Source organism: Cupressus sempervirens, chromosome 6 (assembly GCF_028749045.1).
Source record: "Cupressus sempervirens isolate cs-2001-9-10 chromosome 6, ASM2874904v1, whole genome shotgun sequence".
NCBI classification, from domain to species: Eukaryota; Viridiplantae; Streptophyta; class Pinopsida; order Cupressales; family Cupressaceae; genus Cupressus; species Cupressus sempervirens.
Window position 1 is genome coordinate 70,598,384 of NC_143123.1, and position 15,424 is coordinate 70,613,807.

Below are 15,424 nucleotides of genomic sequence, written 5' to 3' on the forward strand. Positions count from 1 at the left end.
AATGCCCAACAATTGGCACTCCAAAAATCAAGAGAATTTTTGATGCTGCTAAAAGCATACCAAAATTAATTATCTATGGCAGTATCAATATGGATAAAGATTCATCCTATGGACTGGTTTTTATGGGGGGAGTAGAGGTGAGAGAGCCCACATCAATGGGTGCCCCCCGAAAGAAGAGGAAATCGTGGACTCCAATATTAAAATGTCCATCAATGATAGTCTCAATAGGTTAGAGGCTCTATAGGATACATATCATTTTTCTCAGTCCCCCTCTAAAATTTTGGAGGTGCATCCATTAGTGGGTCTAATCTCCCCTCTATTGGTCCTATACCACCTGTGCAGGGGATATTGTGAATCCATTTACAATCAATCAGGAAGATGGGAGGAATATGAATATTGATGAAGGTCTAATAAAATAAGTGGAAAATTTTATGTTCCAAGCCTAGAAAAGGAAGAGAAGAGTTAGGAAAGATAAAGTTTTAAAGGAGAATGAGGAAATATAATTTGAAAAAGAAAATCAAGATAAAATTATTAAGAAAAGGGGGAGACCTCCTGGCTCAACTAACCTCCACCAAAATAATAAAAAATAGAAAAAGAAATTGCCCAATTTCTTTAAGCATTTCCAGTCCCCAGATGGACAAGACAATAAAGTTGTATCATGATGAACTTGAACATAGCCTCATTGAATGTAAGGGGTTAGGATCCTCAGACAAAAAATACATTGTCAAAATATTTTTAGTGGCTAATAAGAAAATAGATGTATTGAAGCTACAAGAAGTTAAGGTTGCATGCTTTTTCCTAGATGTAGCACTTAAGTCTATCTGGAGGGATGCAAAGACATTCACTACCTCCCATACCAAAGGTAAAGGAGATGCAATAATCTTGGTGGGGCCTAGTTGGTGCTTTAACAATGTGGATAGGGGATTATCTCCATGTAACAGTGTTGTGTGGATTAAATGTCAAAAGGATGGTATAGAATTCGACCTATATAATATCTATGACCCCAATGATCATAGAGATCATACTAAGTTATGGAAATGGCTATGTACACTTCCTAATCTACCTTAGGTGATACGAGAAGACTTTGATATGGGGATTTTTGTGTGTGACAAGTCAGTGGGAAAAAAATATGAATGGAAATTAAATAACAGGTTCTTTTGGAAGAGGGTGGTGAACAAATTAAGAGTTAGTGGTAGTCATTTAGAAGGAGAAGAGGATATCCATAAAGGAATATGGTTTACTTGGTCAAACCTTGAAGCAAAGAGGTAAAGATATTTTTTGTTGGTTGGACTAATTCTATACTTATAGGGAGTTCTTTAGATTTTATTTGGGTATCCATGACACATCTATAACCATCACCCCTTACTCTATGTATGATCATCACCTAATACAAGCATGTGTATCATTGGGAAGTGATCCTAATCAAGAGAAAACTAGCCAAGATAGCTTCTACCTTAATATGTCACTGATGAATGATGGAGATGTCAATGCTAATGGAATGTCATCAATTGATTTAGTAATAATACAAGAAGTAATAAGTCTACTATTGGAAATTGGGATCGAAAGGTAAAATCTTGGAAAAAAACTTTTCAAATAGTAGCAAAAAAGAAAGCATTAGATGGAAGAAAAGGAGAACTTTAACTCCAAAATGAGCTTGTTGAAGCAAAGGCTTCTCTCCAAAACAATTTGGGTTGTGAGATATTGATTAAAGAGAATTATATGCAAAAGACACTAAGAGAAAATGTCATCACTAACGTATTTATGGAGCCAAAACTAGAGCTAGAATCAATTGGGTCAGCCTAGGAGATAGGAGGACTAAAAAAAAAATTCAACATTCTAAAAATAAATGAAACTACAATTAGAATTTACTATATTAGATAAGATAATAAGGAGCTTAAAAATCAAGGAGATATACTTAAGGATTTTGCAAATTTCTATAAGGAATGGTTCACATCAGAAGAATTAGGGATTAATATAGAAAATACAATGAATGACATAGAAAAACTAGTCCCAAAAAACTAATTCAAGAGGACATACTAGAACTAGACAAGGCCATATCAGAAGAAGAGATTCTTTAAGCAATCTACCACATTAGCAATGATAAATCACTTGGTCTAGATGACATATCTATTGATTTCTACAAAAAGAATAGCAAATGGATTGTGAAGGAGCTATTGAAAGTGTACAATGAAGATTTTACAAATAGTTACCTTGGAGGAAATATAAATGTTGGTGTAATAAAATTTCTCCCTAAAGAGGGAGATAAAAATTTGGAGGCCAATTACCCTCTTGAGCATATTCCCTAAGATATTACCTAAGATTTTGGCAACCAGTTTAGAAAATTTATTGCCAAAAATCATTAACCAAACCCATATTGGATTTTTGAAAGGAAGATACATATTAGAAAACCTAATAACTTGTTGGGAAGCACCAGACTAGGGAAAGGAAACTAACCAACATGCATGCATGGTGTTATTAGATTATGAGAAAACATACAATGAGACTGAGTGGGGATTTATTACCATGATGATGAAGCAATTTTCTTTTCTAGAATACTTTTATTGGACGGTATAAACTATGCTCAAGGATGCTAATGTGTGTAGTGAGATCAATGGATGCAGATCTAATTCTCTCTTTTTCATTAGATCTATCAAGCAAGGGTGTCCCTTAACACTTGTATTATTTGTAATGGCAAATGATGTTCTTGGCTATATTCTCAAAGATAACAATATATCACATAGTGTCAGGGGTATTTCCTTGCCTAATCATGAAGAGGTTTGCAATATTCATTTTATAGATGATACAACCATCAACTTGATTATGGTAGAAAGGAATATTTAGAACCTTATGGTAAAGCTTGACCTCTTTTGCAAAACTTTTGGAAGAAAAGTCTCTCTCCCCAAATCCATCATATTGGGATGGAAGAAACACACCCCCCCCCCCCCCACCCCATTATGGTCTGAGCAATTTGATCTGGCCTGGGGTGGTCCCAAAGACATTGTTAAGTACTTAATAATTCCCTCTTTAGTATCCCCCAACCTAGGAGAAATGTGGAATTGGGTAAAGAGTAATCTAGATTTAAAAAAATTATAAATGGAATAAAAGGTTCCTATCACCTACAGGTGGAGTATAATTTTTTTAGTACAATCCTTCTTCATATACTATACATTATGCATCAGTCTAGATGTTTAATAAGAGCCAAATGAATTATTTCCAAAAAATGGTTAAATATTTCTTGTGGTTAGATGGAAAAAGACACAAAAAAACATATGTACTAAAATGACAATGGTGTATAATGAACAAATTATTGGGAGGTATGGGACTAAAATATCTTAGAGTTCAGGGTATATCATTAGAAATTAAATTGATTGCAATAGCCATGGAGGGAAATGAGCCATGGGAATTTTTGATACTAAATAACATAACAAGAGGTCATCTAGCCAAATCATTCTACTAGAAAAGATTAGATATCAATGATCTACTATCAAGTAAGTTTGTTGTTAAAGTATAAGGTTCAAATATATTTAAGGAGATATGGATATGTTGGGAATATGTTAGAAGTTTCATCAGCAAGAATGGGGTACTCATTAACAAGATGGAAATCTGTGGGAAAAAGTCCATTTGGTCAAACCTCAATCACAGAGAGAAACCACTATCTCTTACCCAAGGGTGCTCCACCAAAAAGTGGGATTCACTGGGCATCAGTACTTTCGATGATTTTTGATAGATACCTTGTTGCTTGGACTTCTCTAAGTTCTAAGTTTAATCTACCACCCATTCAGAAGAGATCCTTTAACTTTGTTAAGAATTCTTGCACATTGTTGATGCTTCCCAAAGCCCCCTGTGATAAGCAACAATATACCTTCAACCTACATCTGGAACCTTTATTTCCATCTTAATAGCTGCTAAGACCTTTCTTAGAATAGTAAATATTGGGAGACTATTCTGAACAATTTGTGGAATAGATCCTTAGAACCAAAGAAAATATGCTTCTTTTGGTGCCTCCTTTTTCACAAGTTGAACAAAGACATCAACATATGTACCCACTTCAGGAAACCTAAAACCATCATTCATATTTTTTTTGAATGTATTTTCACTAAAGAATTTTGGGCTATGTTTGGGTTTCATTTGCATTGATTTATTATCCTAAACAATGTCATAATAGGGAATATTTTGAATACCAAGAATAACAACAATCTCTTTTGGTCTACAACTTCAATTGAAATTTTATGGTTGTTGTGGAAAAAAAATGATAACATATTTGTTGGTATTGATAGGAATCTTAGTGAGTCGCTTAGGAGACTCGTATATTTTAACATATCTATGCAGGTTACTCTTGTTTTGAAGGTAGACAAAAGGATGTTTAAAGAATTGTTGAATGAAGGTGTCACCATCATGTAAAAAAGAGAAGTTAATTTCAAGTACATCATTGAAGATAATCTAGATGCTCCTCCTACCTTTGATTAAGCCTTAAGGAAAGGACACAAGATGATAAGAGATAACAAAGGACCTTGTGGTGCAGTGATGCCAATTTTTGTACTTCCACCTACCATGGTTATATTATCCACTCTAGTCCCTCAAGGATGGACAACTATAGTTTCCAAGGATATGGTTTTACATTGACAATATATTTATATTTTAAGCAGTTGAAACAATGCAAAATGTTTATCTTTTTTGTAAATGTTTTGTATATTATAGCATCTTGTTGCTCTAACCTAGCCGATTATAATCATCCTAGAACTTGTATGTTGAAGATGATGTAATTTTGTTTATACCTTATACTAAAAAAAAATTTATTTCACTTAAATTAAAAAATAATTTTATTTTAATTTATATAAAGTAAAAAAAAAAAAATTAATATTAGTAAACACCTATCGACTCATTGTTGCAAGCACAAAAGTTTGTAACTACTAGTTAATAAATGTTAAAACATATTATATATTGCTTGATTAATAGTTTTAATGGTTGATATAATTTAATTATTATATTGTTACATAGAAGACAACTAACCACATCAATATTGATAATGATTGACCCATCTCTCTAGAAATATAAAAATATTACACAAAGACAACAAGAACCAATGATTCAAATTGTAAAAAAAATGATAGTATATCTTTGAATCTCTTTAGATATTTATGAGAAAAGGAGGGCGATCTAAAATAATTACTTCTGAGTAGGACATTTGTTCATCTATTGCATTATTATTCAAAGAATCTATAATGAAGTTACCTTCCTTATAGATATAGGATACTTTGAAGGAGTTATATGATTGTAATTGCATGAGAATTTTATCAAGAAAATATTGAAGATGCCATGCCTATTTATTTAAATTGGAAACAACACGAAAATCATCACAGAATCAACCTCAATAATGATTTCTTTAATTCTAAGTGAGATAGCAAAATACATACCAAGAGACATAGCCTCTAGCTCTTTATTGTTATTAGTTCCATCCTTCATGCATTCACATGTAGCATGAATTTCCAACTCCTAATTTCCTAGGATTCCCCCTAGAAGTGTCATCATATTTTGATAAATTTTTTGAACTAGGAGGTAGAGACCATTTAATTTCCTTCCTTTTGGTTTTATTATTAGATTTTACTAGCAACAAAACCATAAAACAAATTTTTTTTAAGCATCCTAGTGTCTCGTTATCCAATTATCATAATGTGAAGAAGAATCCAAATAATCCAAATTCTTATATAAGTAAGACATAGTAGTTTTATATATTTATTTCTCCAATGAAATAAATTGTCAAAAGGGAAGAAGATTTATTCTTGAAAAAAAATTTGTTCCTTTTCTAACGATATATTCTAAATCTATAGCACGAGAGCCTCATCCCATAAGAAAGGGTAAAATAAGAAAGAAATAATGGGGGCCAACTCATGAATTGGGGTTTTACATATAGATAAATTAGTAAGTACCATCAAAGTTTACTACAAAGTTAGTAGAAATAGACAATAGAGAAATACATGATCAAAGAATATAATGAAATATCCATAGAAAATATATTAAAAAAATAGAAGTTAAGAATCAAATATGAACCACAAGTTAAGTGAAAGATCCAATCTTTAGGAAGACAAGCCTCTTTCTAGAAAATTCTAGATGGCTAATTGATATCCCAATGAGATGAAGAAAGTGAATTATATCCATGTTGACTATTTAGGAGCCATATTTAGCTTTACTCTAAATAAGCTCATCCTCTAAACCAACAACAAAATCAATGTCCTACTCAATTAATAAAGAAAATCCTTTTTTATCTCTTGATCAACATGAATAACATCAATATACTTCCATTTAAGAAACATATGTGCACCATAATAATCTAGAAAATAATTGTCAACAATATTAGTTCCTCAAAAAGATTTAAAATGATCATTAGAGGAGGACATTTATGAATACTAATCATTCAAGGGTGGCCATTCCAAACTTCCTCCCACCTACTTAGCTTATTTATTGTTGTGAATCAACTATGATAAGGGGGGGTGGATAACCCATCTATATTCAATCATGAAGTTCTATATAGACAAACCTTTTGGGAGAAAATATCACTAGTAAATTTGGACCTATTTTTTGATGCACATCCATCAAAATTGGGACTTGCAAACATCAAAAATGAGTGTTGCTAAACTCGAGTTGCAATTACACAAGACAGTTGTCAATTTATCAATGGTAATATATGTCAAAAATTATTCTCATCATTCTCACATGGTAGCACCAGACAACTAGTTCAGAACATCAAAATATCGATGACTGCACAAGATGATTCAACAGGTATCACACACCATCAACGACAAGATGCGTTGAAATATCGACAACCACAAGAGATGATTCGACAAGTCTGTCATACTCCAAATGGTGGGATGCATCAAAATAATGATGACTTGTAGAGATGATTCGATGGTTCTATCATACTCTTGATGGTAGCATGCATCAAAATAGTGATGACTTGTAGTGATGATTCGATGGGTTATTTATACCATCGACAATAAAAAGCATCAAAATATTGATGCTAGTTAGAGTTTTAAAAAAATAAATCTTACCCTTTGATTTGCATCAGTGTTCTTTAGTTTAGAAGATGCTTCCTATGTCACTTGTAGCCCCAAACATAGCTTTTTAGCATATATTCTATAGAATATGGATTCTTTTATGCACAGTAACTCTATATCAAATCAATCAAAGTTCTTAGCATTTTTTATCAACCTTTTTGAAAAATATTTGTTGTGTGTCTTAAGTTAGCCACCTTAAACCATTTACAATGATGCTTATTTCATGCTTGAAACATTGTTTTGATCATATCTTTGAATGAGAAACCAAAGTTGTACTTTTGTGCTTAAGGGCCAGTTTTATGATTGTGTTTTCGAAGTCTAATAGTGACAAGTTTTGAACACATTTTTGATGTAGCATGTCAATCATCAATATATGTGAATAATGCATATGTTGGCAATAAACAAGATTGAATTAGAGAACTATGACAACATAAGTCCAATTATGTCAAAGCATATCAAGGAGGGCTTTGAATATGAGAGCACTTTTTAAAAATGACAGTGGCAAGTTACTTTGTAGGGTCATTCTATGACAAATAATCAAATTTTTTCATGACATACAACACCATTCTAGAAAATAGAAAATAAACATCATTATATATCATTGCCACTAGTTATGGCAATAACTACAATAAAGAAATGAATCAAACTTTTTGTATACTAACAAAGGCATGTTTTTGTCTTCACAACCTATAGAATTCTTGGTCTTTTTTCCTCAATATAGACATAACTTTTTCTATGACAAACTTTAAGGAGCTTGGAGAGAACATGGATCTTAGAGTTTCTTTTTTATTTTTTGGAAAAATAAGGATGATAATAAATTAAAACCTAGAATAAACTCTTGGTATCAACTAAATAAACTCCATGGTCTTTGGTGCCTAATGCTTTCATACCCCTCCAATCTTGGAGTCATCATTCATCCTAAGATCTACATTCATTTACCTTCATTTGACTTGTACATATTCATAGTTCATGCTTGTAGAGAGTCTCATAAGATATTGACAGAAACAAAGATACTATAAGAATGAAGCCAGTAATACCCAAGATACTATAAGAGTCTATTACTTTTTGGTTGGGAAGATACTATAAGAGTCTGTTACTTTTTGGTATATGTATATTGACAACAACAACATTCTCCTCCTTGGTGGACAAGTGTGATTCACAATCTCTTGTGAGAGTAGCTCCATGTTTGCATACAACTTATAGAGAAAGCAACATGTTGTCTATTTCTACCGGAGAAGCAATTGGTAATCAAAAATAAATCATAATATGCATACAAATTATAGAAAAAGAAGAATTTTGTAACTCATAGTACTTATGTTAAGGCAATTTTAAGGTGTTCACCTAGAACTTGCTATGTTCATCCACTAAAAGTAAGTACCATGTTGGAGACTTCAAAGTTTGAACATCCTCATCTACAATAATGACAATAATGCATGTAAGAGACAATAATTTCATGATATCAAAATAAATTGTAACTAAAATTCTTTTGACGGGTTTAGTTTGATCTTCACTGGGTTTTGAGAATCCCTTCATATTCTCTACTTAACAAGGTCAACCATGTGAAGGTGGAAGCTCATTTTGCCTCACCCTTTTATAATCACTCTAAATTTCCCATTAACAACTAAGTAGATATTCCATTCATTCATTTTAGAAGTATATCATTGAATCATTATAATCGCATAACATACATTAAAACAATATATAATTAATTAATGCATATAAATGTTCATCAATAATTTGTGAACACATCAATCACTATATTCACATAACATTCATTAACATGACATACAATTCATAACTACCTATAAACATTCATAAATAATTTGTGAACATGTCAATCATTATAATCACATAATAATATTCAATAATATGATATAAAATTCATCAACATTCATAAAAATCCATTAATAAGAAACATTCATAAAAGTCCATCAACACATTCATCATCAAGGAAAGTTTTTAACATTCATTTCTTTTTTTTTTCTTTTTTGAAGATAAAGGCTAATAGGCACACCATGACTATCTTTGGCACCTTGTGGCTCTTGTGGTTATGATCTTATGACATGAGGCTTCCTCTTCTTTTATTGAGGATGAGGCTGATGCACCCCTGCAATAAGAAATAAATGAGTTTAATTCTAAACATGTTTTTTAGTGTTATATGTATTCCATTAATCTAAAGAACATAACAGAGATTTTTCTTTACCTAATAATGCCACATCATCTACTATCACATTTTGTTTAGCCCTAATTTCAACATGCTCAACACTAACATCACACTCTGCATACTCAAAAATTATCACATAAAGGTTACACCAATTGCAATTGAATATGTTAAATTTTATTAATTATTATATGATTAATTTTCAATAGAAATTGAATATGTACTTGTATCATTGTGATGCACATTGAGGTCTTCGTCATGTGTAGGATCCATGCCTTCATCATCATGAGTAAGATCTATACCAGTAGTAATAGGCTACAGTGAAATACCATACACACATTGTTATCATTGTTCAAAATTAACATCAAATAGATTATTTGTCATGATTTTTGCAATTACTATTATTATTCATTTGGCCTATTTACCTATGTGTCAACCACTACACCAAAATGTTCTACACCTATTTGGCCACTAGAATCTATGTGGTGGCAAGCAACCACTACTTTATAGCATTGCTTGAAGCCAATTTGTCTGTCATCTTCTGTGGGCACTAGATTAAAATAAAATGCCCTGCATTTTTTTCATTATATCATCAATAATTAATGCATTTCTTAGATTTAATTTTATATTAAAAATTTATATAAAATTTCATTTACTGCTACTTACAAGGTGTGAGTCAATTTTCATATATCCACCAGAGCCAACATGGTGTTGACCAACCTTCTCTTTCCTTTCTTGTGTCGCCTTCAATGTGTCCTGCAACCTATATATGTAAACTTTGAGATATGTTAGAATATTGCTAGATTATATAAATCCATAATCACACTTTTAGAAATATGTTAGATTATATAAATCCAAAAATGAATTAAATATGTAATTTGTAAAAAAAAGTTGTTGTTAGCATTTTTTTGCAAAAATGATAAGTTTTGGAAGATGGAAAATCATTCATCTTGGACAAGATCTTAAAGGAGGTGAAAGGTCATGTTTTTGTATAAAACAATGTAATCTCATATATAAGAGAGGAGAAAAGATTTGGAGTTAGCAAGATGAAGAGCAGGGTATAAGAGTTTGTATAATAAATCAGTCATTTTTTGTGAAATATTGCTGATATAGTGGTATTTTTATTGCAATATTATTATCTCCTCCTTTTTCTCAAGGTTATGGTGATTATTACGTTTATTATATGTGGCAATGAATATCTAGAGATACTATTGATATTATAAGTGTGCATTACATCTTTGGGTTATGGTAAAAGGCATCATTGCTCACTATTAGATAGTAAATATTGTGCAAATTCATAATAAAGAATACATTGATTATAGGATTCTCACTGTATGGGGATTTGGAAAAGTGTTTATTGTTTATTGGTTATCTTAATAGCTATATAATGGTTTTGATTCATAACCATTTCTCCTTGTGAAGAGTTGACCATGAATCAACATGTTAATTGTTGTTGCAAGCAAAAATAGTGAATCAACATTCTTGAAAAAGAATGTGACAAAGGCCTAGTTATGGTATGTATGCATGTTAAAAGGTTGGTATGCATTCATGAGATGTTGAAGATTCTCTTGGAAGGATGGATTAGATGAGATACTAAAGTTTATGAGATAGTTATAATATTAAATAATGAAACCCTCATTATAACAAGGGTTTGAAGGTTTGGGTATCTCCTCAATGACTAGGAGCCTGAAAGTTAGTAGTTTGGAAGGTTATGACATGGTAATGGTGTATTGAAGATTGTCTATTCTAGTTTTTGAAGGTTTTGAGAGGTTATCTGTTGACTATGTTTTTTAGGCCTATTAACATAAATTAGGGCCTACAAGTTGTGTGCCTTAATGAACAAGTTAGAACCTAGGATCGCTAGAGATCACTAATTTTTGCATGATTATATTAATACTACCACATACCTATTTTTTCTAGGTGGTGGGTTAATTCCTTTACCCATTAGTCTCTTCTCTTTTGCATCTTCAATGATTTCATTCCACTCTAGTTGTGCACCATATGAGGATGCTTGTAATTTGGGTTGAGCTTTAGAGCCCTTTTGTATTGGTCTCTCATAGTCTTTAGATGTTTGCACACTTTTTTAAGAAGTTGAGCTCTGTTCAAAATATTTTGACCAAAGAACTCCTCCATAGTTTTTATGAGATCATCTTTTAATTCAGGGACTTTCTCAATCCAACTTTTAACAAAAAAAAAATTGTTAAATCAATTACCATTGCATAACATTGGGATCTCCATTATGATGAGATTCTTTAAATAATGAAGCAAAACCTTCCAATGTTAATGAGTAACCATTTTGTTGAGATCGTTCAATCCATACGATGATCCAATAAAGATTGTTTGCAATATAGTAATGAAGTGCATCCCACTCACGAGCAACTATATAAAATAAATAGACCGGTTAGAAATAACTTATATTGATGATGGATAAAAATTAATTAATTAAAATAACATATTATAATTATCTCTCACTTTCCTCAATCTACCTTTCCCCATCAAGTACTCCCCTTCAAATCTATTCATGGATTTGAGATCCCAAATGCAATTTATATGGATCTTGTTAGAGTGGAGTTGTTGCTGCACCAAAAGACTGATCTATCAATGCTCAATACAACCACTCATCTTATAGTACATAGGAGGTAATTAAGCCCTTGTCACAAATTTTGAGGGGAGTGCTAAAATATTTCCAACAATCTCCCACTCAACATTACCCGAGGGTCTGAGGATTCGAACCTATGACCAAACTCTGATACCACTTGTTAGAGTGGGGTTGTCATTGCACCAAAAGATTGATCTATCAATGCTTGATACAATCACTCATCTTATAGTACATAGGAGGTGGTTAAGCCCTTGTCATGAATTTTGAGGGGAGTGTTGAACAAATTTCCAATAGATCTTTGATGCAAACTTGGGAAGATATTCACTAATGTAAAACATGGTATGGTAGACCATATATCCCTCAACCATGGAACCCTTAGGCCATGCTCTTTTTTGAACCAAGCCCTTCAAAAATTTCATGTGCCTCTCAACCATCCACATTGACCTAGTTGGTATAGGTCTACACAATTTGATCTCCTCAAGTATATGTATGAGGTAGTGTTCTTGTGCATTAAAAAAAGTTGAAGATAGACACTTTTACATTTCACACAAAAGTTGAAGAATTTTTCTCTTCCATGGCTTTATGTCTTTTTTATCAATTTCTTTATATGACAACCACCTAGAAGATATTCATCATGCAAAAATATATTAATGAGACTAATAACACTTCTATACAACAAATCTAACAAATAACACTCCTAACCTCATGCATTTCCCAAGATCATATATAATGTGTTTGACACTCATGTTGTCAAAGTTGTGTGGGAGAGATAGAGGTAAAACATACTATAGTAATAATAAAATGATCTTTTCAAAATATTATAAAATAAAACAATCAAAAGTACATGATCTTTTACAAATTTATTGTAAATAGAGAAGAGCATGACTTACCTTGATGAAGGTATGCCAATCATCTGTTTTCAACCCTGACCCAAAATCACCTTTCTTTAATATGAGTCTTCTTATGTTTGCAACAAATCTTGTGGGAAATTTAGTTTTTTTTATGGCTTCATAAATGAAATTAGTTTGTTATTGTGTTAATAACCAAGGAATGATGCTTGTATTAATCCAGTTTCTATTGCTACTTGATTTAGCAAAAAACTTCAATGCATGATTGGATTCATCACTTGTTGGCATTAAGTTATTATTGCCATTAGTGACAACACTTATCTATTTCAGTATTGCTACCGAGCTCAGCAGTAAATTTCCTACACTCACCGAGTATTCTACTATTAACCAAGCTTTGAAGTAGTCAGCAGTTTACACCAAGCAAATAGTGGCTACCGAGTGAATATAGGCAATGTGAAGATCAGCAATGTCTACCAAGATTCACAGTGTCTACCGAGCAGTAAGCTTGTGTCATGGAAATTTAGTGTAAACTAATCATTGGATAAATTAGTGTTTACTCAGTGAAGCAAGGTAAAATCAATGTGCAATATCTATCAAGTGACACTACATCTACCAATTCACCAGTGGTCACGAGTTCAGAACTACATCAAGTGATTAGTATGGACCATGCCTTCACTTCTACCAAGTGCATGACAATGATGTGTAATGCAGTGAATGTCGAGTATCAAAAGGTCATTGAGTCAATTCAGTGAACCTGAGTTATTAACTATTGGGCCAACTTTGTAATGTGTTGTTCACTTATATTTTGGCAAACCTTGAAATTTTGTAAATTGGAAAGGTATATATGTAAGGTGTATTGTAAGATATAATTGTAATTGAAGTATTTGAGAAGTAATGTGAAGTATTTTTGAGAAGTACATGCAAAGGATTATCAGCAGTAGTTTAAGGAATATAGCAAGGTCAATACATAAGCAGAAAAGTTATATCCATCACATAAGGTGATCAGTGCATAAAGGATCTTATCAACAATCAGTTGTAAGTAGATCCACTACTTCATCTTAATAGGTGAATTAGTTTCTAAATTCTTTAACAAGGTAGACTTAACAGTCTTTGTATAAATCTCTTAATCGAGTACATACTTGATTGTATGTTTGTAAATCCTCTAACAAGGTGGACCTAGTAGTCCTTTGTGCCTCCTAACAGGGAAAATCACCAAAAGTGGTCAATGTAAGCCTTAACAAGCCAACTTTATGCTGCAGTAGTGAAGTTTTTTGGGTATCATCCCCACCCCAGTTTTACTTTCTATTTGGAAGGTTTTTGGGTTACCAAAACATTGTGTTCTTTTGTGTGATGAATGTTTTATCTTTCAGTACTAATGCATGCAGTAGCATAGATTGATTTGTGCTAAATTTGAAGTAAAAATTTAAAGTTACTGATTCAACCCTCCCCTCTTAGTAACTTATCATATCTTGAATATTTCCAACAATTGGTATTAGAGCTTTGTGATTTTCAGGATAAAAACTTGATAGCTTGAGCAAAGATCTAAGGACAAATGGAGATATCTAGACTTGACAAGGCAATTGAAAATGAAAAGCTATATCTAGAGATGGCCATAGCTCAACTCAAGGAAGCAAAGGAGCATCTTTCCCAATCCTTGAAAAGAAGGAAGGAACTTGCAAGACAAATAAATGACAATCCAAATGTTGAAGAAAAGATTGAAGACCTTTTTCCATCAAGCAGTTCAGATGAAGCTAATGAGGCAATCAAAGAACTCCTAGCAAAGAATGGCTCTCTGCAAGAAGAAGTAAGGAAACTCAAAAGAGAACAAGAAATTCAATCAATTAGGCTATGTGAAATTTTGGGACAAAGGAATAAAGAAAATGAAGACTTGGAGGCAAGAAACAACGAAGAAAAAAATCAATCTAATTAGCATGAAGACCTCATTGATCAAATCACTGGAGCAAATGAAGAAATCAGGATTCTCAAAGCAAAAAATGAAAGAATAAGAAGTGATCTAAATTATGAAAGGGAAATTAATGAAAGAATAATGAAAGAATTGAGATGTGAAAAGAAAATCATTGAAAAATTGAAGAATGATCTAAATGCTGAAAAAAAAATCAATGAAAGGATGATGAAATCACAAGAAGACATGAATCAATAGAATCAGCAAAATGAGTAGAATCTTCATAGGCAAAAAGGTAAAGTAGGACTTGGATATAAAGAAGAAGAAGGTGAATCTTCCAAGAAAGGTGCCAAAAGGAATAAAAAACCCTCATGCAATCATTGTGGGAAAATTGGTCATACATCAAACAAATGCTGGAGTGATGGAAAAGCAAAATTCAATGGAAAGTGCTACAACTGCAATCAGCATGGTCACAAAGCTAATGAATGCAAGGAGAAACCAAAATTTGAAGGTAAATGTCACAAATGCAAAAAGCATGGTCACAAGGCATCTCAATGCATATCTAAATCATTCAATCTAGCTAAACAACTTGTAAAGGAAATATTTGGATGGGACTACAATACTTGGTGCAGATGTCATTATTGTGGAGAATATGGACACATTGGCATAAATTATGCAAGGTATCATCTAAGAAAGAAGGATACTACTGTAAGGTGTTACACATGCACTGAACTCGGTCATATAGCTAAAAACTACATGAATATAAACAAAGTTGAAGATGAAAAGAAAGCAAGGGCTGACAACATAAGGAAACAAATGAGGCAGCAATGGATTCCTAAATCTACTAAGGATACAAGCTCA